Source organism: Stegostoma tigrinum, unplaced genomic scaffold (genome assembly GCF_030684315.1).
Source record: "Stegostoma tigrinum isolate sSteTig4 unplaced genomic scaffold, sSteTig4.hap1 scaffold_112, whole genome shotgun sequence".
NCBI classification, from domain to species: domain Eukaryota; kingdom Metazoa; phylum Chordata; class Chondrichthyes; order Orectolobiformes; family Stegostomatidae; genus Stegostoma; species Stegostoma tigrinum.
The window spans coordinates 21389-44835 of record NW_026728063.1 but is presented as its reverse complement, the minus strand read 5'-3'; the positions used below and the strand labels follow the sequence as shown (position 1 = coordinate 44835).

The 23447-nt window shown below is 49.7% G+C and overlaps 1 protein-coding gene across 8 annotated transcripts in view; it reads left to right on the top strand.

Moving 5' to 3' along the window:
• The window catches only part of LOC132207623 (complement C5-like), a 256535-nt gene that overhangs the window by 211968 nt on the left and 21120 nt on the right, over nucleotides 1–23447 (top strand). The window contains exon 1 of one of the 8 annotated variants that reach the window (XM_059643563.1): nucleotides 22263–22312. The exons of the other annotated variants lie outside the window; for them this stretch is intronic. The gene's annotated coding sequence lies outside the window, so the exon portion shown is untranslated. Of the gene's footprint in view, nucleotides 1–22262; nucleotides 22313–23447 lie in introns of those variants that run through there. 8 annotated transcript variants of the gene reach the window in all.

Below are 23447 nucleotides of genomic sequence, written 5' to 3'. Positions count from 1 at the left end.
GACGCTGTGACTGAGTGAAATGGGATGCAGTGACTCAGTGAAATGTGATGCATTGACTGAGGGGAATGGGATGCAGTGGCTGAGTGAAATGGGATGCAGTGACTGAGGGGAATGCAATGCTGTTTCTGAGTGAACTGGGATGCCGTTTCTGAGTGAAGTGGGATGCAGTGACGAGGGGAAATGGGATGCAGTGACTATGAAATGGGGTGCAGTGACTGAGGGAAATGGGATACAGTGACTGAGGGAAATGGGATGCAGTGACTGAGTGAAATGAGATGCAGTGGCCGAGTGAAATGGGACGCAGTGGCCGAGTGAAATGGGACGCAGTGGCTGAGTGAAATGGGACGCAGTGGCTGAGTGAAATGGGATGCAGTGACTGAGGGGAATGCAATGCTGCTTCTGAGTGAACTGGGATGCCGTTTCTGAGTGAAATGGGATGCAGTGACTGAGTGAAATGCGATGCAGTGACTGAGGATAGGACGCAGTGACTGAGGGAAATGGGGTGCACTGACTGAGTGAAACGGGATGCAGTGACTGAATGAAACGGGATGCAGTGACTGAGGGAAATGGGATGCAATGACTGAGGGAAATGGGATGCAGTGACTGAGGGAAATGGGATGCAGTGGCCGAGTGAAATGGGTTGCAGTGGCCGAGTGAAATAGGATGCAGTGGCCGAGTGAAATGGGATGCAGTGGCCGAGGGAAATGGAATGCACTGACTGAGGGGAATGCGATGCAGTGACTGAGGGAAATGGGTTGCAGTGACTGCGGGAAATGGGTTGCAGTTACTGAGGGAAATGGGATGCCGTGACTGATGGAAATGGGATGCAGTGACTGATAGAAATGGGATGCAGTGACTGATGGAAATGGGATGCAGTGACTGATGGAAATGGGATGCAGTGACTGATGGAAATAGTGTGCTGTGACTGACGAAAATGGGATGCTATGACTGAGAGTTATGGGTTGCAGTGGGTGAGGGGAATGGGATGCTGACACTGAGTGAGCTGGGATTCTGTGACTCAGTGTAATGGGATGCAGTGTCTGACTGAAATGGGATGCAGTGACTGACTGAAAGGGAATGCAGTGACTGTGGGAAACCGAATGCTGTGACTGAGGGTAATGGGATGCCGTTTCTGAGTAAACTGGGATGCCGTTTCTGAGTGAAATGGGATGCGGTGACTGAGTGAAATGGGGTGCAGTGACTGAGCGAAGTGGAATCAGTGATTGAGTGAAATTGGCTGCAATGACTGAGTGAACTGGGATGCCGAGACTGAAGAGAGGAGATGCAGTGGCTGAGTGAAATGGGATGCAGTGACTGAGTGAAATGGGAACAGTGACTGATTGAAATGGGATGCAGTGACTGAGGGAATGGAGATGTAGTGACTGTTGAAAATGTGATGCAGTGACTGAGTGAAAGGGAATGCAGTGACTGATGGTAATGGGATGCAGTGAATGAGGGAAATGCGATGCCGTTTCTGAGTGAACTGGGATGCCGTTTCTGAATGAAATGGGATGCAGTGACTGAGTGAAATGGGGTGCTGTGACTGGGGGAAATGGGATGCAGTTACTGTGAAATGGGGTGCAGTGATTGAAGGCAGTGGGATGCAGTGAGTGAGTGAAATTGGCTGCAGTGACTGAGTGAAATGGGATGCAGTGGCTGAGTGAAATGGGATGCTGTGACTGAGTGAAATGGGATGCAGTGACTGAGATAAATGGGATGCAGTGACTGAGTGAAAGGGAATGCAGTGACTGATGGTAATGGGATGCAGTGAATGAGGGAAATGCGATGTCGTTTCTGAGTGAACTGGGATGCAGTGACTGAGTGAACTGGGATGCAGTGACTGAGTGAACTGGATGCAGTGACTGAGGGAAATGGGGTGCAGTGACTGAGGGAAATGGGATGCAGTGACTGAGGGAATGGAGATGCAGTGACTGTGGGAAATGGCATGCAGTGACTGAGGATAATGGGATGCAGTGACAGGGGAATGGGATGCAGAGACTGAGTGAAATGGGGTGCAGTGACTGAGTGAAATGGGATGCAGTGACTGCGGGAATTGGGATGCAGTGACTGCGGGAAATGGGTTGCAGTGACTGAGGGAATGGAGATGCAGTGACTGTGGGAAATGGGGTGCAGTGACTGAGGGAAATGGGATGCAGTGACTGTGGGAAATGGCATGCAGTGACTGAGGATAATGGGATGCAGTGACAGGGGAATGGGATGCAGAGACTGAGTGAAATGGGGTGCAGTGACTGCGGGAATTGGGATGCAGTGACTGCGGGAAATGGGTTGCAGTGACTGAGGGAAATGGGATGCACTGACTGATGGAAATGGGATGCACTGACTGGTGGAAATGGGATGCTCTGACTGGGGGTAATGGGATGGTCTGACTGACGGTAATGGGATGCAGTGACTCTGTGAAATGCGATGCATTGACTGAGTGGAATGGGCTGCAGTGACTGAGGGAAATGGGATGCAGTGACAGAGATAAATGGGATGCAGTGACAGAGATAAATGGGATGCAGTGACTGAAAAAAATGTGATGCAGTGACTGAGGGAAATGGGATGCAGTCACTGACGGTAATGGGTTTGCAGTGACTGAGATAAATGGGATGCAGTGACTGACGGTAATGGGACATATTGACTGAGTGGACTGGGACGCAGTGGCTGAGTGAAATGGGATGCAGTGAATTAGTGAAATGAGCTGCAGTGACTGAGTGAAATGGGCTGCAGTGAGTCAGTGAAATGGGCTGCAGTGAGTCAGTGAAATGGGCTGCAGTGACTGAGTGAAATGGGCTGCAGTGACTGAGGGAATTGGGCTGCAGTGACTGAGGGAAATGGGACACACTGACTGAGTGGACTGGGACACAGTGGCTGAGTGAAATGGATGCACTGTCTCGGTTAAATGGGATTCACTGTCTCCGTTAATTGGGATGCAGTGACTGACGGAAATGGGATGCAGTGACTGCGGGAAATGGGATGCCGTGACTGAGTGTAATGGGACGCGGTGACTGAGTGAAATGGGATGCCGTGACTGAGTGAAATGGGATGCCGTGACTGAGTGAAATGGGATGCCGTGACTGAGTGAAATGGGATGCCGTGACTGAGTGAAATGGGATGCGGTGACTGAGGGGAATGGAATGCAGTGACTTTGGGAAATAGGTTGCGGTGACTGAGGTAATGGGATGTACCGTCTCAGTTCAATGAGAGACACTGTCTCAGTTAAATGGGATGCTCTGACTGAGTGAAGTGGGAGGCAGTGACTGAGTGAAGTTGGAGGCAGTCACTGAGCGAAGTGGGAGGTGGTGACTGAGCGAAGTGGGAGGCACTGACTGAGTGAAATGGGAGGCAGTGACCGAGGTAAATGGGAGGCCGTGACTGAGTGTAATGGGATGCCGTGACTGCGTGAAATGGGACGCGGTGACTGCGTGAAAAGGGACGCGGTGACTGCGTGAAATGGGACGCGGTGACTGCGTAAAATGGGACGCGGCGACTACGTGAAATGGGACGCGGTGACTGCGTGAAATGGGACCCGGTGGCGGAGTGAAATGGGACGCGGTGACTGAGTGAAATGGGACGCGGTGACTGAGTGAAATGGGATGCGGTGACTGAGTGAAATGGGATGCGGTGACTGAGGGTAATGGGATGCAGTGACTGAGGGTAATGGGATGCAGTGACTGAGTGAAATGGGATGCGGTGACTGAGGGGAATGGAATGCGGTGACTTTGGGAAATAGGGTGCGGTGACTGAGGTAATGGGATGTACCGTCTCAGTTCAATGAGAGACACTGTCTCAGTTAAATGGGATGCTCTGACTGAGTGAAATGGGATGCAGTGACTGAGGCAAAGGAGATGCAGGGACTGAGGATAGGATGCAGTGACTGAGGCAAATAGGACGCAGTGACTGAGTGAAATGGGGTGCCCTGACTGTGTGAAATGGGATGCAGTGACTGAGGGAAATGGGATGCAGTGACTGAGGGAAATGGGAGGCAGTGACTGAGGGAAATGGGAGGCAGTGACTGAGGGAAAGGAGATGCAGTGACTGAGGGAAATACGATGCAGTGACTGAGGATAGGACGCAGTGACTGAGGCAAATAGGACGCAGTGACTGAGTGAAATGGGGTGCCCTGACTGTGTGAAATGGGATGCAGTGACTGAGGGAAATGGGATGCAGTGACTGAGGGAAATGTGATGCAGCGACTGAGTGAAATGCGATTCAGTGACTATGGGGAATGGGATGCAATGGCTGAGTGAAATGGGCTGCAGTAACTGAGGGAAAGGAGATGCAGTGACTGAGGGAAATGGGATGCATTGACTGAGTGAAATGGGAGGCAGTGATTGAGTGAAATGGGATGCAGTGACTGAGGGAAGTGGGGTGCAGTTACTGAGTGAAATGTGATGCAGTAACTGGGTCAAAATGTGATACAGTGACTGAGTGAACTGGGATGCAGTGACTGAGGGAAAGGAGATGCAGTGAATGTGGGAAATGGGATGCTGTGACTGAGGGAAATGGTATGCTGTGACTGAGGGAAATGGTATGCTGTGACTGAGGGAAATGGTATGCTGTGACTGAGGGTAATGTGATGCAGTGACTGAGGGTAATGTGATGCAGTGACTGAGGAAAGGAGATGCAGTGACTATGGGAAATGGGTTGCAGTGACTGAGTGAAATGTGATGCACTGACTGAGTGAAATGTGATGCTCTAACTGAGTGAAATGTGATGCAGTGACTGAGTGAAATAGGATGCAGTGAATGTGGGAAATGGGAGGGAGTGACTGACTGAAATGGGTGGGAGTGACTGACTGAAATTGTAGGCAGTGACTGACTGAAATTGTAGGCAGTGACTGAGTGAAGTGGGTGGCAGCGACTGAGTGAAGTTGGAGGCAGCCACTGAGCGAAGTGGGAGGCAGTGACTGAGTGAAGTGGGAGGCACTGACTGAGTGAAATGGGAGGCCGTGACTGAGGTAAATGGGAGGCCGTGACTGAGTGAAAGGGGATGCCATGACTGAGTGAAAGGGGATGCCGTGACTAAGTGAAAAGGGATGCTGTGACCGAGTGAAATGGGATGCACTGACTGAGTGAACTGGGACGCAGTGACTGAGTGAAATGCGATGCAGTGACTGAGGATAGGACACAGTGACTGAGGGAAATGGGGTGCACTGACTGAGTGAAACGGGATGCAGTGACTGAGGGAAATGGGATGCAATGACTGAGGGAAATGGGATGCAATGACTGAGGGAAATGGGATGCAGTGACTGAATGAAATCGGTTGCAGTGACTGAGTGTAATGGGATGCATTGACTATGGGAAATGGGTTGCAGTGATTGAGTGAAATGGGATGCAGTGGCTGAGTGAAATGGGATGCAGTGACTGCGTGAAATGGGATGCGGTGACTGCGTGAAATGGGACGCGGTGACTGCGTGAAATGGGACGCGGTGACTGCATGAAATGGGACACGGTGACTGCGTGAAATGGGATGCGGTGACTGCGTGAAATGGGACGCAGTGACTGAGCGAAATGGGACGCAGTGACTGAGCGAAATAGGATGCAGTGACTGTGGGGATTAGGGTCCGGTGACTGATGGAAATGGATTCACTGTCTCCATTAAATGGGATGCAGTGACTGAGTGAAATGGGAGGGAGTGACTGACTGAAATGGGAGGGAGTGACTGACTGAAAGGGGAGGGAGTGACTGATTTAAATGGGAGGGAGTGACTGAGTGAAATGGGATGCAGTGACTGAAGGAAATGGGAGGGAGTGACTGAGTGAATTGGGAGGGAGTGACTGAAATGGGATGCAGTGACTGTGGGAAATGGGAGGGAGTGACTGACTGAAATGGGAGGCAGTGACTGAGTGAAGTGGGAGGCAGTGACTGAGTGAAATGGGATGCAGCCGCTGAGTGAAATGGGATGCAGTCGCCGAGTGAAATGAGATGCAGTGGCTGTGTGATCTGGGATGCAGTGACTGAGTGAAATGAGATGCAGTGACTGAGCGAAATGGGACGCATGGCTGTGTGAACTGGGATGCAGTGACTGCGAGAAATGGTGTGCAGTGACTGAGTGAAATGGTGTGCAGTGACTGAGTGAAATGGGATGCAGTGACTGAGGGAAATGGGACGCTGTGACTGAGTGAAATGGGATGCAGTGACTCAGTGAAATGTGATGCATTGACTGAGGGGAATGGGATGCAGTGGCTGAGTGAAATGGGATGCAGTGACTGAGGGGAATGCAATGCTGTTTCTGAGTGAACTGGGATGCCGTTTCTGAGTGAAGTGGGATGCAGTGACGAGGGGAAATGGGATGCAGTGACTATGAAATGGGGTGCAGTGACTGAGGGAAATGGGATACAGTGACTGAGGGAAATGGGATGCAGTGACTGAGTGAAATGAGATGCAGTGGCCGAGTGAAATGGGACGCAGTGGCCGAGTGAAATGGGACGCAGTGGCTGAGTGAAATGGGACGCAGTGGCTGAGTGAAATGGGATGCAGTGACTGAGGGGAATGCAATGCTGCTTCTGAGTGAACTGGGATGCCGTTTCTGAGTGAAATGGGATGCAGTGACTGAGTGAAATGCGATGCAGTGACTGAGGATAGGACGCAGTGACTGAGGGAAATGGGGTGCACTGACTGAGTGAAACGGGATGCAGTGACTGAATGAAACGGGATGCAGTGACTGAGGGAAATGGGATGCAATGACTGAGGGAAATGGGATGCAGTGACTGAGGGAAATGGGATGCAGTGGCCGAGTGAAATGGGTTGCAGTGGCCGAGTGAAATAGGATGCAGTGGCCGAGTGAAATGGGATGCAGTGGCCGAGGGAAATGGAATGCACTGACTGAGGGGAATGCGATGCAGTGACTGAGGGAAATGGGTTGCAGTGACTGCGGGAAATGGGTTGCAGTTACTGAGGGAAATGGGATGCCGTGACTGATGGAAATGGGATGCAGTGACTGATAGAAATGGGATGCAGTGACTGATGGAAATGGGATGCAGTGACTGATGGAAATGGGATGCAGTGACTGATGGAAATAGTGTGCTGTGACTGACGAAAATGGGATGCTATGACTGAGAGTTATGGGTTGCAGTGGGTGAGGGGAATGGGATGCTGACACTGAGTGAGCTGGGATTCTGTGACTCAGTGTAATGGGATGCAGTGTCTGACTGAAATGGGATGCAGTGACTGACTGAAAGGGAATGCAGTGACTGTGGGAAACCGAATGCTGTGACTGAGGGTAATGGGATGCCGTTTCTGAGTAAACTGGGATGCCGTTTCTGAGTGAAATGGGATGCGGTGACTGAGTGAAATGGGGTGCAGTGACTGAGCGAAGTGGAATCAGTGATTGAGTGAAATTGGCTGCAATGACTGAGTGAACTGGGATGCCGAGACTGAAGAGAGGAGATGCAGTGGCTGAGTGAAATGGGATGCAGTGACTGAGTGAAATGGGAACAGTGACTGATTGAAATGGGATGCAGTGACTGAGGGAATGGAGATGTAGTGACTGTTGAAAATGTGATGCAGTGACTGAGTGAAAGGGAATGCAGTGACTGATGGTAATGGGATGCAGTGAATGAGGGAAATGCGATGCCGTTTCTGAGTGAACTGGGATGCCGTTTCTGAATGAAATGGGATGCAGTGACTGAGTGAAATGGGGTGCTGTGACTGGGGGAAATGGGATGCAGTTACTGTGAAATGGGGTGCAGTGATTGAAGGCAGTGGGATGCAGTGAGTGAGTGAAATTGGCTGCAGTGACTGAGTGAAATGGGATGCAGTGCCTGAGGAAAGGAGATGCAGTGGCTGAGTGAAATGGGATGCAGTGGCTGAGTGAAATGGGATGCTGTGACTGAGTGAAATGGGATGCAGTGACTGAGATAAATGGGATGCAGTGACTGAGTGAAAGGGAATGCAGTGACTGATGGTAATGGGATGCAGTGAATGAGGGAAATGCGATGTCGTTTCTGAGTGAACTGGGATGCAGTGACTGAGTGAACTGGGATGCAGTGACTGAGTGAACTGGATGCAGTGACTGAGGGAAATGGGGTGCAGTGACTGAGGGAAATGGGATGCAGTGACTGAGGGAATGGAGATGCAGTGACTGTGGGAAATGGCATGCAGTGACTGAGGATAATGGGATGCAGTGACAGGGGAATGGGATGCAGAGACTGAGTGAAATGGGGTGCAGTGACTGAGTGAAATGGGATGCAGTGACTGCGGGAATTGGGATGCAGTGACTGCGGGAAATGGGTTGCAGTGACTGAGGGAATGGAGATGCAGTGACTGTGGGAAATGGGGTGCAGTGACTGAGGGAAATGGGATGCAGTGACTGTGGGAAATGGCATGCAGTGACTGAGGATAATGGGATGCAGTGACAGGGGAATGGGATGCAGAGACTGAGTGAAATGGGGTGCAGTGACTGCGGGAATTGGGATGCAGTGACTGCGGGAAATGGGTTGCAGTGACTGAGGGAAATGGGATGCACTGACTGATGGAAATGGGATGCACTGACTGGTGGAAATGGGATGCTCTGACTGGGGGTAATGGGATGCAGTGACTCTGTGAAATGCGATGCATTGACTGAGTGGAATGGGCTGCAGTGACTGAGGGAAATGGGATGCAGTGACAGAGATAAATGGGATGCAGTGACAGAGATAAATGGGATGCAGTGACTGAAAAAAATGTGATGCAGTGACTGAGGGAAATGGGATGCAGTCACTGACGGTAATGGGTTTGCAGTGACTGAGATAAATGGGATGCAGTGACTGACGGTAATGGGACATATTGACTGAGTGGACTGGGACGCAGTGGCTGAGTGAAGTGGGATGCAGTGAATTAGTGAAATGAGCTGCAGTGACTGAGTGAAATGGGCTGCAGTGAGTCAGTGAAATGGGCTGCAGTGAGTCAGTGAAATGGGCTGCAGTGACTGAGTGAAATGGGCTGCAGTGACTGAGGGAATTGGGCTGCAGTGACTGAGGGAAATGGGACACACTGACTGAGTGGACTGGGACACAGTGGCTGAGTGAAATGGATGCACTGTCTCGGTTAAATGGGATTCACTGTCTCCGTTAATTGGGATGCAGTGACTGACGGAAATGGGATGCAGTGACTGCGGGAAATGGGATGCCGTGACTGAGTGTAATGGGATGCCATGACTGAGTGAAATGGGCTGCAGTGACTGAGGGAAATGGGCTGCAGTGACTGAGGGAAATGGGCTGCAGTGACTGAGGGAAATGGGCTGCAGTGACTGAGTGAAATGGGCTGCAGTGACTGAGTGAAATGGGCTGCAGTGACTGAGTGAAATGGGATGCAGTGACTGAGGGGAATGCAATACTGTTTCTGAGTGAACTGGGATGCCGTTTCTGAGTGAAATGGGATGCAGTGACTGAGTGAAATGCGATGCAGTGACTGAGGATAGGACGCAGTGACTGAGGGAAATGGGGTGCACTGACTGAGTGAAACGGGATGCAGTGACTGAATGAAACGGGATGCAGTGACTGAGGGAAATGGGTTGCAGTGACTGAGTGAAATGTGATGCACTGACTGAGTGAAATGTGATGCACTGACTGAGTGAAATGTGATGCACTGACTGAGTGAAATGGGATGCAGTGACTGAGTGAAATGGGATGCAGTGACTGAGTGAAATGGGATGCAGTGACTGAGTGAAATGGGATGCAATGACTGTGGGAAATGTGTTGCAGTGACTATGGGAAATGGGTTGCAGTGACTGTGCCAAATGGGTTGCAGTGACTGAGTGAAATGTGATGCAGTGACTGAGTGAAATGTGATGCAGTGACTGAGTGAAATAGGATGCAGTGACTGAGGGAAAGGAGATGCAGTGAATGTGGGAAATGGGATGCAGTGACTGAGGGAAATGGGAGGGAGTGACTGACTGAAATGGTAGGCAGTGATTGACTGAAATGGTAGGCAGTGACTGAGTGAAGTGGGAGGCAGTGACTGAGCGAAGTGGGAGGCAGTGACTGAGCGAAGTGGGAGGCAGTGACTGAGCGAAGTGGGAGGCAGTGACTGAGCGAAGTGGGAGGCACTGACTGAGTGAAATGGGAGGCAGTGACTGAGGTAAATGGGAGGCCGTGACTAAGTGAAATGGGACGCGGTGACTGAGTGAAATGGGATGCCGTGACTGAGTGAAATGGGATGCCGTGACTGAGTGAAATGGGATGCCGTGACTGAGTGAAATGGGATGCGGTGACTGAGGGGAATGGAATGCAGTGACTTTGGGAAATAGGTTGCGGTGACTGAGGTAATGGGATGTACCGTCTCAGTTCAATGAGAGACACTGTCTCAGTTAAATGGGATGCTCTGACTGAGTGAAGTGGGAGGCAGTGACTGAGTGAAGTTGGAGGCAGTCACTGAGCGAAGTGGGAGGTGGTGACTGAGCGAAGTGGGAGGCACTGACTGAGTGAAATGGGAGGCAGTGACCGAGGTAAATGGGAGGCCGTGACTGAGTGTAATGGGATGCCGTGACTGCGTGAAATGGGACGCGGTGACTGCGTGAAAAGGGACGCGGTGACTGCGTGAAATGGGACGCGGTGACTGCGTAAAATGGGACGCGGCGACTACGTGAAATGGGACGCGGTGACTGCGTGAAATGGGACCCGGTGGCGGAGTGAAATGGGACGCGGTGACTGAGTGAAATGGGACGCGGTGACTGAGTGAAATGGGATGCGGTGACTGAGTGAAATGGGATGCGGTGACTGAGGGTAATGGGATGCAGTGACTGAGGGTAATGGGATGCAGTGACTGAGTGAAATGGGATGCGGTGACTGAGGGGAATGGAATGCGGTGACTTTGGGAAATAGGGTGCGGTGACTGAGGTAATGGGATGTACCGTCTCAGTTCAATGAGAGACACTGTCTCAGTTAAATGGGATGCTCTGACTGAGTGAAATGGGATGCAGTGACTGAGGCAAAGGAGATGCAGGGACTGAGGATAGGATGCAGTGACTGAGGCAAATAGGACGCAGTGACTGAGTGAAATGGGGTGCCCTGACTGTGTGAAATGGGATGCAGTGACTGAGGGAAATGGGATGCAGTGACTGAGGGAAATGGGAGGCAGTGACTGAGGGAAATGGGAGGCAGTGACTGAGGGAAAGGAGATGCAGTGACTGAGGGAAATACGATGCAGTGACTGAGGATAGGACGCAGTGACTGAGGCAAATAGGACGCAGTGACTGAGTGAAATGGGGTGCCCTGACTGTGTGAAATGGGATGCAGTGACTGAGGGAAATGGGATGCAGTGACTGAGGGAAATGTGATGCAGCGACTGAGTGAAATGCGATTCAGTGACTATGGGGAATGGGATGCAATGGCTGAGTGAAATGGGCTGCAGTAACTGAGGGAAAGGAGATGCAGTGACTGAGGGAAATGGGATGCATTGACTGAGTGAAATGGGAGGCAGTGATTGAGTGAAATGGGATGCAGTGACTGAGGGAAGTGGGGTGCAGTTACTGAGTGAAATGTGATGCAGTAACTGGGTCAAAATGTGATACAGTGACTGAGTGAACTGGGATGCAGTGACTGAGGGAAAGGAGATGCAGTGAATGTGGGAAATGGGATGCTGTGACTGAGGGAAATGGTATGCTGTGACTGAGGGAAATGGTATGCTGTGACTGAGGGAAATGGTATGCTGTGACTGAGGGTAATGTGATGCAGTGACTGAGGGTAATGTGATGCAGTGACTGAGGAAAGGAGATGCAGTGACTATGGGAAATGGGTTGCAGTGACTGAGTGAAATGTGATGCACTGACTGAGTGAAATGTGATGCTCTAACTGAGTGAAATGTGATGCAGTGACTGAGTGAAATAGGATGCAGTGAATGTGGGAAATGGGATGCAGTGACTGAGGGAAATGGGAGGGAGTGACTGACTGAAATGGGTGGGAGTGACTGACTGAAATTGTAGGCAGTGACTGAGTGAAGTGGGTGGCAGCGACTGAGTGAAGTTGGAGGCAGCCACTGAGCGAAGTGGGAGGCAGTGACTGAGTGAAGTGGGAGGCACTGACTGAGTGAAATGGGAGGCCGTGACTGAGGTAAATGGGAGGCCGTGACTGAGTGAAAGGGGATGCCATGACTGAGTGAAAGGGGATGCCGTGACTAAGTGAAAAGGGATGCTGTGACCGAGTGAAATGGGATGCACTGACTGAGTGAACTGGGACGCAGTGACTGAGTGAAATGCGATGCAGTGACTGAGGATAGGACACAGTGACTGAGGGAAATGGGGTGCACTGACTGAGTGAAACGGGATGCAGTGACTGAGGGAAATGGGATGCAATGACTGAGGGAAATGGGATGCAATGACTGAGGGAAATGGGATGCAGTGACTGAGGGAAATGGGATGCAGTGACTGAATGAAATCGGTTGCAGTGACTGAGTGTAATGGGATGCATTGACTATGGGAAATGGGTTGCAGTGATTGAGTGAAATGGGATGCAGTGGCTGAGTGAAATGGGATGCAGTGACTGCGTGAAATGGGATGCGGTGACTGCGTGAAATGGGACGCGGTGACTGCGTGAAATGGGACGCGGTGACTGCATGAAATGGGACACGGTGACTGCGTGAAATGGGATGCGGTGACTGAGTGAAATGGGACGCAGTGACTGAGCGAAATGGGACGCAGTGACTGAGCGAAATAGGATGCAGTGACTGTGGGGATTAGGGTCCGGTGACTGATGGAAATGGATTCACTGTCTCCATTAAATGGGATGCAGTGACTGAGTGAAATGGGAGGGAGTGACTGACTGAAATGGGAGGGAGTGACTGACTGAAAGGGGAGGGAGTGACTGATTTAAATGGGAGGGAGTGACTGAGTGAAATGGGATGCAGTGACTGAAGGAAATGGGAGGGAGTGACTGAGTGAATTGGGAGGGAGTGACTGAAATGGGATGCAGTGACTGTGGGAAATGGGAGGGAGTGACTGACTGAAATGGGAGGCAGTGACTGAGTGAAGTGGGAGGCAGTGACTGAGTGAAATGGGATGCAGCCGCTGAGTGAAATGGGATGCAGTCGCCGAGTGAAATGAGATGCAGTGGCTGTGTGATCTGGGATGCAGTGACTGAGTGAAATGAGATGCAGTGACTGAGCGAAATGGGACGCATGGCTGTGTGAACTGGGATGCAGTGACTGCGAGAAATGGTGTGCAGTGACTGAGTGAAATGGTGTGCAGTGACTGAGTGAAATGGGATGCAGTGACTGAGGGAAATGGGACGCTGTGACTGAGTGAAATGGGATGCAGTGACTCAGTGAAATGTGATGCATTGACTGAGGGGAATGGGATGCAGTGGCTGAGTGAAATGGGATGCAGTGACTGAGGGGAATGCAATGCTGTTTCTGAGTGAACTGGGATGCCGTTTCTGAGTGAAGTGGGATGCAGTGACGAGGGGAAATGGGATGCAGTGACTATGAAATGGGGTGCAGTGACTGAGGGAAATGGGATACAGTGACTGAGGGAAATGGGATGCAGTGACTGAGTGAAATGAGATGCAGTGGCCGAGTGAAATGGGACGCAGTGGCCGAGTGAAATGGGACGCAGTGGCTGAGTGAAATGGGACGCAGTGGCTGAGTGAAATGGGATGCAGTGACTGAGGGGAATGCAATGCTGCTTCTGAGTGAACTGGGATGCCGTTTCTGAGTGAAATGGGATGCAGTGACTGAGTGAAATGCGATGCAGTGACTGAGGATAGGACGCAGTGACTGAGGGAAATGGGGTGCACTGACTGAGTGAAACGGGATGCAGTGACTGAATGAAACGGGATGCAGTGACTGAGGGAAATGGGATGCAATGACTGAGGGAAATGGGATGCAGTGACTGAGGGAAATGGGATGCAGTGGCCGAGTGAAATGGGTTGCAGTGGCCGAGTGAAATAGGATGCAGTGGCCGAGTGAAATGGGATGCAGTGGCCGAGGGAAATGGAATGCACTGACTGAGGGGAATGCGATGCAGTGACTGAGGGAAATGGGTTGCAGTGACTGCGGGAAATGGGTTGCAGTTACTGAGGGAAATGGGATGCCGTGACTGATGGAAATGGGATGCAGTGACTGATAGAAATGGGATGCAGTGACTGATGGAAATGGGATGCAGTGACTGATGGAAATGGGATGCAGTGACTGATGGAAATAGTGTGCTGTGACTGACGAAAATGGGATGCTATGACTGAGAGTTATGGGTTGCAGTGGGTGAGGGGAATGGGATGCTGACACTGAGTGAGCTGGGATTCTGTGACTCAGTGTAATGGGATGCAGTGTCTGACTGAAATGGGATGCAGTGACTGACTGAAAGGGAATGCAGTGACTGTGGGAAACCGAATGCTGTGACTGAGGGTAATGGGATGCCGTTTCTGAGTAAACTGGGATGCCGTTTCTGAGTGAAATGGGATGCGGTGACTGAGTGAAATGGGGTGCAGTGACTGAGCGAAGTGGAATCAGTGATTGAGTGAAATTGGCTGCAATGACTGAGTGAACTGGGATGCCGAGACTGAAGAGAGGAGATGCAGTGGCTGAGTGAAATGGGATGCAGTGACTGAGTGAAATGGGAACAGTGACTGATTGAAATGGGATGCAGTGACTGAGGGAATGGAGATGTAGTGACTGTTGAAAATGTGATGCAGTGACTGAGTGAAAGGGAATGCAGTGACTGATGGTAATGGGATGCAGTGAATGAGGGAAATGCGATGCCGTTTCTGAGTGAACTGGGATGCCGTTTCTGAATGAAATGGGATGCAGTGACTGAGTGAAATGGGGTGCTGTGACTGGGGGAAATGGGATGCAGTTACTGTGAAATGGGGTGCAGTGATTGAAGGCAGTGGGATGCAGTGAGTGAGTGAAATTGGCTGCAGTGACTGAGTGAAATGGGATGCAGTGCCTGAGGAAAGGAGATGCAGTGGCTGAGTGAAATGGGATGCAGTGTCTGAGTGAAATGGGATGCTGTGACTGAGTGAAATGGGATGCAGTGACTGAGATAAATGGGATGCAGTGACTGAGTGAAAGGGAATGCAGTGACTGATGGTAATGGGATGCAGTGAATGAGGGAAATGCGATGTCGTTTCTGAGTGAACTGGGATGCAGTGACTGAGTGAACTGGGATGCAGTGACTGAGTGAACTGGATGCAGTGACTGAGGGAAATGGGGTGCAGTGACTGAGGGAAATGGGATGCAGTGACTGAGGGAATGGAGATGCAGTGACTGTGGGAAATGGCATGCAGTGACTGAGGATAATGGGATGCAGTGACAGGGGAATGGGATGCAGAGACTGAGTGAAATGGGGTGCAGTGACTGAGTGAAATGGGATGCAGTGACTGCGGGAATTGGGATGCAGTGACTGCGGGAAATGGGTTGCAGTGACTGAGGGAATGGAGATGCAGTGACTGTGGGAAATGGGGTGCAGTGACTGAGGGAAATGGGATGCAGTGACTGTGGGAAATGGCATGCAGTGACTGAGGATAATGGGATGCAGTGACAGGGGAATGGGATGCAGAGACTGAGTGAAATGGGGTGCAGTGACTGCGGGAATTGGGATGCAGTGACTGCGGGAAATGGGTTGCAGTGACTGAGGGAAATGGGATGCACTGACTGATGGAAATGGGATGCACTGACTGGTGGAAATGGGATGCTCTGACTGGGGGTAATGGGATGGTCTGACTGACGGTAATGGGATGCAGTGACTCTGTGAAATGCGATGCATTGACTGAGTGGAATGGGCTGCAGTGACTGAGGGAAATGGGATGCAGTGACAGAGATAAATGGGATGCAGTGACAGAGATAAATGGGATGCAGTGACTGAAAAAAATGTGATGCAGTGACTGAGGGAAATGGGATGCAGTCACTGACGGTAATGGGTTTGCAGTGACTGAGATAAATGGGATGCAGTGACTGACGGTAATGGGACATATTGACTGAGTGGACTGGGACGCAGTGGCTGAGTGAAATGGGATGCAGTGAATTAGTGAAATGAGCTGCAGTGACTGAGTGAAATGGGCTGCAGTGAGTCAGTGAAATGGGCTGCAGTGAGTCAGTGAAATGGGCTGCAGTGACTGAGTGAAATGGGCTGCAGTGACTGAGGGAATTGGGCTGCAGTGACTGAGGGAAATGGGACACACTGACTGAGTGGACTGGGACACAGTGGCTGAGTGAAATGGATGCACTGTCTCGGTTAAATGGGATTCACTGTCTCCGTTAATTGGGATGCAGTGACTGACGGAAATGGGATGCAGTGACTGCGGGAAATGGGATGCCGTGACTGAGTGTAATGGGATGCCATGACTGAGTGAAATGGGCTGCAGTGACTGAGGGAAATGGGCTGCAGTGACTGAGGGAAATGGGCTGCAGTGACTGAGGGAAATGGGCTGCAGTGACTGAGTGAAATGGGCTGCAGTGACTGAGTGAAATGGGATGCAGTGACTGAGTGAAATGGGATGCAGTGACTGATGGATATGGGATGCAGTGACTGATGGAAATGGGTGCAGTGACTGACGGAAATGGGGTGCAGTGACTAAGAGAAAGGAGATGCAGTGACTGCGTTAACGGGATACTGTCACTGAGGGTAATGGGTTGCAGTGACTCAGTCAAATGTGATGCATTGACTGAGGGAAAGGAGATTCAGTGACTGTGGGAAATGGTGTGCTGTGACTGAAGGAAATGGGATGCAGTGACTGAGTGAAATGGGATGCAGTGACTGAATGAACTGGGATGCAGTGACTGAATGAACTGGGATGCAGTAACTGAATGAATTGGGATGCAGTGACTGAGTGAACTGGGATGCAGTAACTGAATGAACTGCGATGCAGTAACTGAATGATCTGGGATGCAGTGACTGAGTGAACTGGGATGCAGTGACTGAGTGAACTGGGATGCAGTGACTGAGTGAACTGGTATGCAGTGACTGAGTGAACTGGGATGCAGTGACTGCGTGAAATGGGATGCAGTGACTGCATGAAGTGGGATGCGTTGACTGTCTGAAATGGGATGCAGTGACTGTGTCAAATAGGATGCAGTGACTGAGTGAAATGGGATGCAGTGACTGCGTGAACTGGGATGCAGTGACTAATGGAATTGGAATGCAGTGACCACATCAGATTTGGTACTGGTCGTGAGCCTGGCCAGGTGTTAGATTTGGAAGTAGGTGATCACCTTGGTGATAACGATCACAATTCTGTTCTGTTTACTTTAGTGATGGAAAGGTATAGGTGTACACCACTGGGCAAGAGTTATATCTTGGGGCGAAGGAGTTGGAATCTCTGGTCAAGAGGAAGCAGAAGGCTAGGTGGGATTGAGGTTCACAAGGAAGAGGTATTTGAAATCCTACAGAGGGTGAAGATAGCTATGACCCCTGGGCCGGATGGGATTTATCCTCGGATCCTCTGGGAATCCAGGGAGGAGATTGCCGAGCCTTTGGCATTGATCTTTAACTCGTCATTGTCTGCAGGAATAGTGCCAGATGACTGGAGGATAGCAATTGTGGTTCTCCTGTTCAAGAAGGGGAGTAGAGACAACCCTGGTAATTCTCGGCCAGTGAGCCTCACCTCAGTTGTTGGTAAAGTGTTGGAAAAGGTTCTAAGGGATAGGATTTACAATCATCTAGAAAAGAATAAATTGATTCGGGATAGTCAGCACGGTTTTGTGAAGGGTAGGTCGTGCCTCACAAACCTTATTGAATTCTTTGAGAAGGTGACCAAACAGGTAGATGAGAGTAAACCGGTTGATGTGGTGTCTCTGGATTTCAGCAAGGCGTTCGATAAGGTTCCCCATAACAGACTATTGTACAAAATGCAGAGGAATGGAATTGTGGGAGATACAGTAGTTTGGATCAGAAATTGGCCTGCTGAAAGAAGACAGAGGGTGGTAGTTGATGGGAAACGTTCATCCTGGAGACCAGTTTCTGGTGGTACCGCAAGGGTCGGTGTTGGGTCCACTGCTGTTTGTCATTTTTATAAATGACCTGGATGAGGGCGTAGAAGGATGGGTTAGTAAATTTGCAGACGACACTAAGATAGGTGGAGTTGTGGATAGTGACAAAGGATTGGTTGAAGAGAGACATAGATAAGCTGGAGAGCTGGGCTGAGAGATGGCAAATGGAGTTTAATGCAGACAAGTGTGAGGTGATGCACTTCGGCAGGAGTAACCAGAAGGCAAAGTACAGGGCTAATTGTAAGATTCTTAGTAGTATAGATGAGCAGAGAGATCTCGGTGTCCATGAACACAGATCCTTGAAAGTTGCCACCCAGGTTGACAGGGCTGTTAAGAAGGCATACAGTGTTTTAGCTTTGATTAATAGAGGGATCGAGTTCCGGAACCGAGAGGTTATTGTGAAGCTGTACAAAACTCTGGTGCGGCCGCACTTGGAGTATTGTATACAGTTCTGGTCACCGCATTATAAGAAGGATGTGGAAGCTTTGGAAAGGGTGCAGAGGAGATTTACTAGGATGTTGCCTGGTATGGAGGGAAGGTCTTACGAGGAATGGCTGAGGGACTTGAGGCTGTTTTCATTAGAGAGAAGAAGGTTGAGGGGTGACTTAATTGAGACATATAAAATAATCAGAGGGTTAGATAGGGTGGATAGGGAGAGCCTTTTTCCGAGGATGGTGACGGCGAGCACGAGGAGGCAGAGCTTTAAATTGAGGGGTGAAAGATACAGGACAGATGTCAGAGGTAGTTTCTTTACTCAGAGAGTAGTAAGGGAATGGAACGCTTTGCCTGCAACGGTAGTAGATTCGCCAACTTCAGGTACATTTAAGTGGTCATTGGACAAGCATATGGACGTACATGGAACAGTGCAGGTTAGATGGGCTTGAGATCAGCATGACAGGTCAGCACAAGATCGAGGGCCGAAGGGCCTGTATTGTGCTGTAATGTCCTATGTTCTACGGCTAACTCTCCCTGTGCTCGGTGTGATTTAACTTCCCGACTGGACTACTGTGAGGAACCTTCTTGAACGCCTTACTGAAACCCATATACGTCCATGTTTCTGCCTCAATCAATGCTCTTCATTACTACTTTAAAAAACTCATTCAAATTACGAGTTATGATTTCCTGTGCACATGTGTCCTTGGATCCCATGGACTGTTTCCTGTTCTAACAGTCTTCAAATGGGGAATCTTGTCAAAAGCTTTGCTGAAGCCCAAGTAGGCTGTATCAAATGCATTGCCCTCATCCACACACCTAGTTAGCTCTTCAGTCATAGATTCATAGAGTCATACAGCACAGAATCAGGACCCTCACTCCTAATCATCTGGACTGATCAGGTGTCCCAAACTTAACCGGTCCCATTTGCCTGTGTTTGGTATCTGTCTAAACCTTTCCTAATTGTGTACCTGTCCAAATGTCTTTTAAATACAGAAATTTTATCTGCCTCTGCCACGTCTGTTGGCAGCTCATTGCATTCACGCACCACCCTCTGTGTGGGATAAGTTGCCTGTCGGGTCACTTTTAAATCTTTCCCCTTTCACGTTTGAACCTACTCCCTTCTAGCTTTGCACTCCCCTACCTTGGTTATTCCCCTTGTCAATGCCCATCATGATTTTTTACACCTCTGGAAGTCACCCCTTCGTCTCCGATACTCCATGGAAAAAGTCCGAGCCTATCCACCACTCCTCGTAAACCCTCCAGTCCCGGCAATGACCTTTTGTAATTATTTTTGCACTCTGTATAGTTGAACAGCATTCTTCCTACGGCAGGGTAACCAGAATTCACTGAAGTATTATGACATAGAACATAGAACATTACAGCGCAGTACAGGCCCTTCGGCCCTCGATGTTGCGCCGACCTGTGAATCCAACCTGAAGCCCATCTAACCGACACTATTCCATTACCGTCCATATATTTCGCGATGTTCATTTAAATGCCCTTAAACTTGGCAATCTACTCCTGTTGCAGGCAGGGCATTCCGCACCCATACTACTCTCTGAATAAAGAACCTCCCTCTGACTTCTGTCCCATATCTATTTCCCCTCAATTTAAACCTATCTCCACTCGTGCTCGCCATCACCATCGAGGAAAAAGACTATCGCTGTCCACCCTATCTAATCCTCTGATTATCTTGTATGTCTCTATTAAGTTGCCTCTTCACCTTCTTCTGACAAAAACAGCCTCAAGTCCCGAAGCTTTTCCTCATAAGACCTTCCTTCCACACCAGACAAGATCCGAATAAACCTAATAATCTTTCCGATAATGTGGCGATCAGAACTGTACGTAATAGTCCAAGCGCAGCCGGACCAGTGTTTTGTACAGCTGCAACATGACCTCATGGCTCCGAAACTCAATCTCTGTACCAATAAAACCTAACACGCCGTACGCCTTCTGAACAAGCCTATCAATCTGCGTGGCAACTTTCAGGGATCTACGCACATGGACACCGAGATCTCTCTGCTCATCCACACCACCAAGATTCTGGGCAGCACGGTGGCTCAGTGGTTCGCACTGCAGCCTCGGGCAATTGTCTGTGCGAAGTTTGCACGTTCTCCCCGTGTCTGCTTGCATTTCCTCCTGGTGATCCGGTTAAGGCGGATAAGGGAGGGGAGGGGAATATGTGTCTGGTGGCGGCATCTTGCTGGTGGTGGTGGAAATGGTGCCTGAGGTTGGTATGAATGTGGGCATGTGGGTTGATAGGTAAGGTCAAGTTGAACCTTATTGCTATCTTGGGAGGGAAGAGAAAAGGTGAGGGCAAAAGTGCTGGGTTGGACACAGTTGAGGCCCCTGTCGACCACGGAGCCGGAGAATCCTCAGTTGAGGAAGAAGGTGGACATTTTGGAGGCTCCCTTGTTGATGTTGGCCTCATGAGAACATGTTCAATGGAGATGGAGGAAGTGAGAGAAGAGGTTGGAGTCTTTCCAGAAAGTGGGGTGTGAGGATATATAGACCAGGTAGCTGTGAGAGTCAGAGAGTTTGTAATGGATATTAGTGCGAAGCCTACCCCCAGGAATGGAAGCAGAAATGTTGAGGAAGGGAAGGGTGGAGTCAAAGATAGAGCAGGTGAAAGTGAGGGCAGGATGGAAATTGGAGGCGTAGTTGATGAAGTTTTCTAATTTCAGACAAGAGAGAGAAGCAGCTGGATGATATCATTGATGTATCGGAGAAAGTGTTGTGGGTGGGAATGTTCCACGTACCCCGTGAAGAGACAGGTTTAACTCGGGCCCACGCAGGTGCCCGGAGCTGCTCCTCTTACCCGAAGAAAATGAGAGGAGTTAAAAAACAAGTTGTTGAGGGTGAGGATGAGGTCGACCAAGTGGAGGAGGGTGGTGGTGGGAGGGGAATGTTCAGGTCTTTGCTCCAGGATGAAGAGGACAGCCCTAAGTACCTCCCGGTGGGGAATGGATTTGTAAAGGAATTACACGTTCATGGTAAAGAGGATGCAGCTGGAACCGGCAAACTGTTGTTTCTAAACCTGCGTAAGATGTCAGAGTATTTCTGGATGTACGTGGGCAGGGCTTGGACCAGGGGACAGAAGATTGAGTCAAGGTCGGAAGAGATGAGTTCTGTGGGGCAGGAACAGGCTGAAACAATGGGTCTGCCAGGACAGTCTCATTTGTGGATTTTTAGGGGGACGTAGGAGCAACCTGTGGGGAGCTGTGGGCTTTCAGCTTGGAAACAGAGGGGGAAGATCACCAGATAGACCAAGATCAGTTACTGTAGTAGATACAATGGCCCGGTGCGGTCAAGGTCCAGGAGAAGTCGGAGGAGGTATCTGAGAGCTGGCGCTCAGCCTCTGCAAGGTAGACTTCAGCTCACCAGACCACAACAGCACCACCTTATCGGCAGGCTTAATAACAAAGTCAGGGTGAGATATGAGTGCATGGAGGGCAGTCAGTTGGGCAGGACGTAGGTTGGGTTTGGTGCAGGGAACAGAGAAATTGAGGTGATAGCACGTCGACAGTTCTCAATGAACAGATTGAGTGCACCTGCATCCCCACCTTAACAATTCTGCACTGAGGGGTGCCATTAACTGTATATTTTTCTGTAATAGTTGATTTCCCAAAGTGGAGCATCTCACATTTAATGGATTAAAATCCACTTGCCGTTTCTGCAACTGATCTGTATCCTTTTATGACGTCTACACTCATCCTGATTCTCCCAATCATTCCATTGTCTGCAAACTTGCTAACCCATACATCTATATTTTCACCTCAGTCATTTTGTATAGACCACAAACAGCAGAGGTCCCAGCACAGATCCCTGCGGAACACCAATCGTCCTAGATCTACAGCCTGAAAAGCATCATTCCACCTCTTGCCTCTGTCTTCTCTGGGCAAGCCAGTTGTGAATCCAAGCATCCAAGCCACCATTGACTCGGTGCATCTTAATTTTCTGGATGATCCTATCATGAGGTACCTTGTTAAAAGTATTCCTAAAATCCATGTCAACAATATCCACTGCTCTACCTTCATTGATCACATTCGTCACCTCCTCAAAAAATTCAGTCAAGTTAGGAAGACATGACCTGCCCTGCACAAAGCCATGCTGACTGTCCCTAATTGGGCCATGCTGTTCCAAATACAGATAAATACAATCCCTAAGAATTCTCTCCAATAGCTTCCCAATGAACGATGAGAAACTCGCTAGTCGAGAGTTTCCTGGATTGACCCTATTTCCCTTCTTGAACAGAAGAAGAACATTTAGCAACTTGCTAATCCTCCAGTACCCCTCCAGTGGCTACCAAGGATACAAAGATATTGCTGAATGCCCCGACAATCTCTTCTCTCACCTCGCTCAAAAACCTTGAGGAGATACCATTGGGTCCTGAGGACTTATCCACCTTAATGCTCTTTCTTGATTTCAAAATGCTGTTATCACATGAGCATGCTCCACACAAATCCCACTATCCTCCACACCCTTCGCCTGAGTGAATAGTGATGCACGGACTTAATTTAGGATCTTGCCCACATCCTCTGCTTCCAAACACAAGTTCCCTCCTTTATCCTGAATGGTTGTACCTTCTTGCTATTTATCCCCTTGTTTTAGATGTATGCAGAGAATGCCTTGGGATTTCCTTCAACCCTCCTTGCCAAGGTCATTTGATCGCCTTTCTTTTTCTGCTTTCTTTATGTCAGCCCTGTTCGATTTTAGCTTCGTAAACCTGACATATTTTTGTTTTTCCCTTTTGACTAACTTCACAACCTCCCCAATTATCCAAGGGTCTTTTACCTTGCCATCGTTGTCCTTCCTCCTTCCTGATCCTAAATTCATAAGCAGGCCTTTAAACAATTCCCATATGGCAAATGTGACAGCTCCTCCCAATTAACACTCCCCAGCTCCTACCTAAAATTGATATAATTTACTCTCCCCCAAGGTCCTGACTTATACTTCTTCATAGCAATCTTAAAATTTAAGGAGTTGTGATCACTATTTCCAAAATGCTTTCCCACCCTTCTGACCAGGACAAAGTCCAGTATGGCCCATCTTCTATCCACATACTGTGTCAAGAAACTCTCTTGGATATTCTTAACAAATTCAGCCTCATTT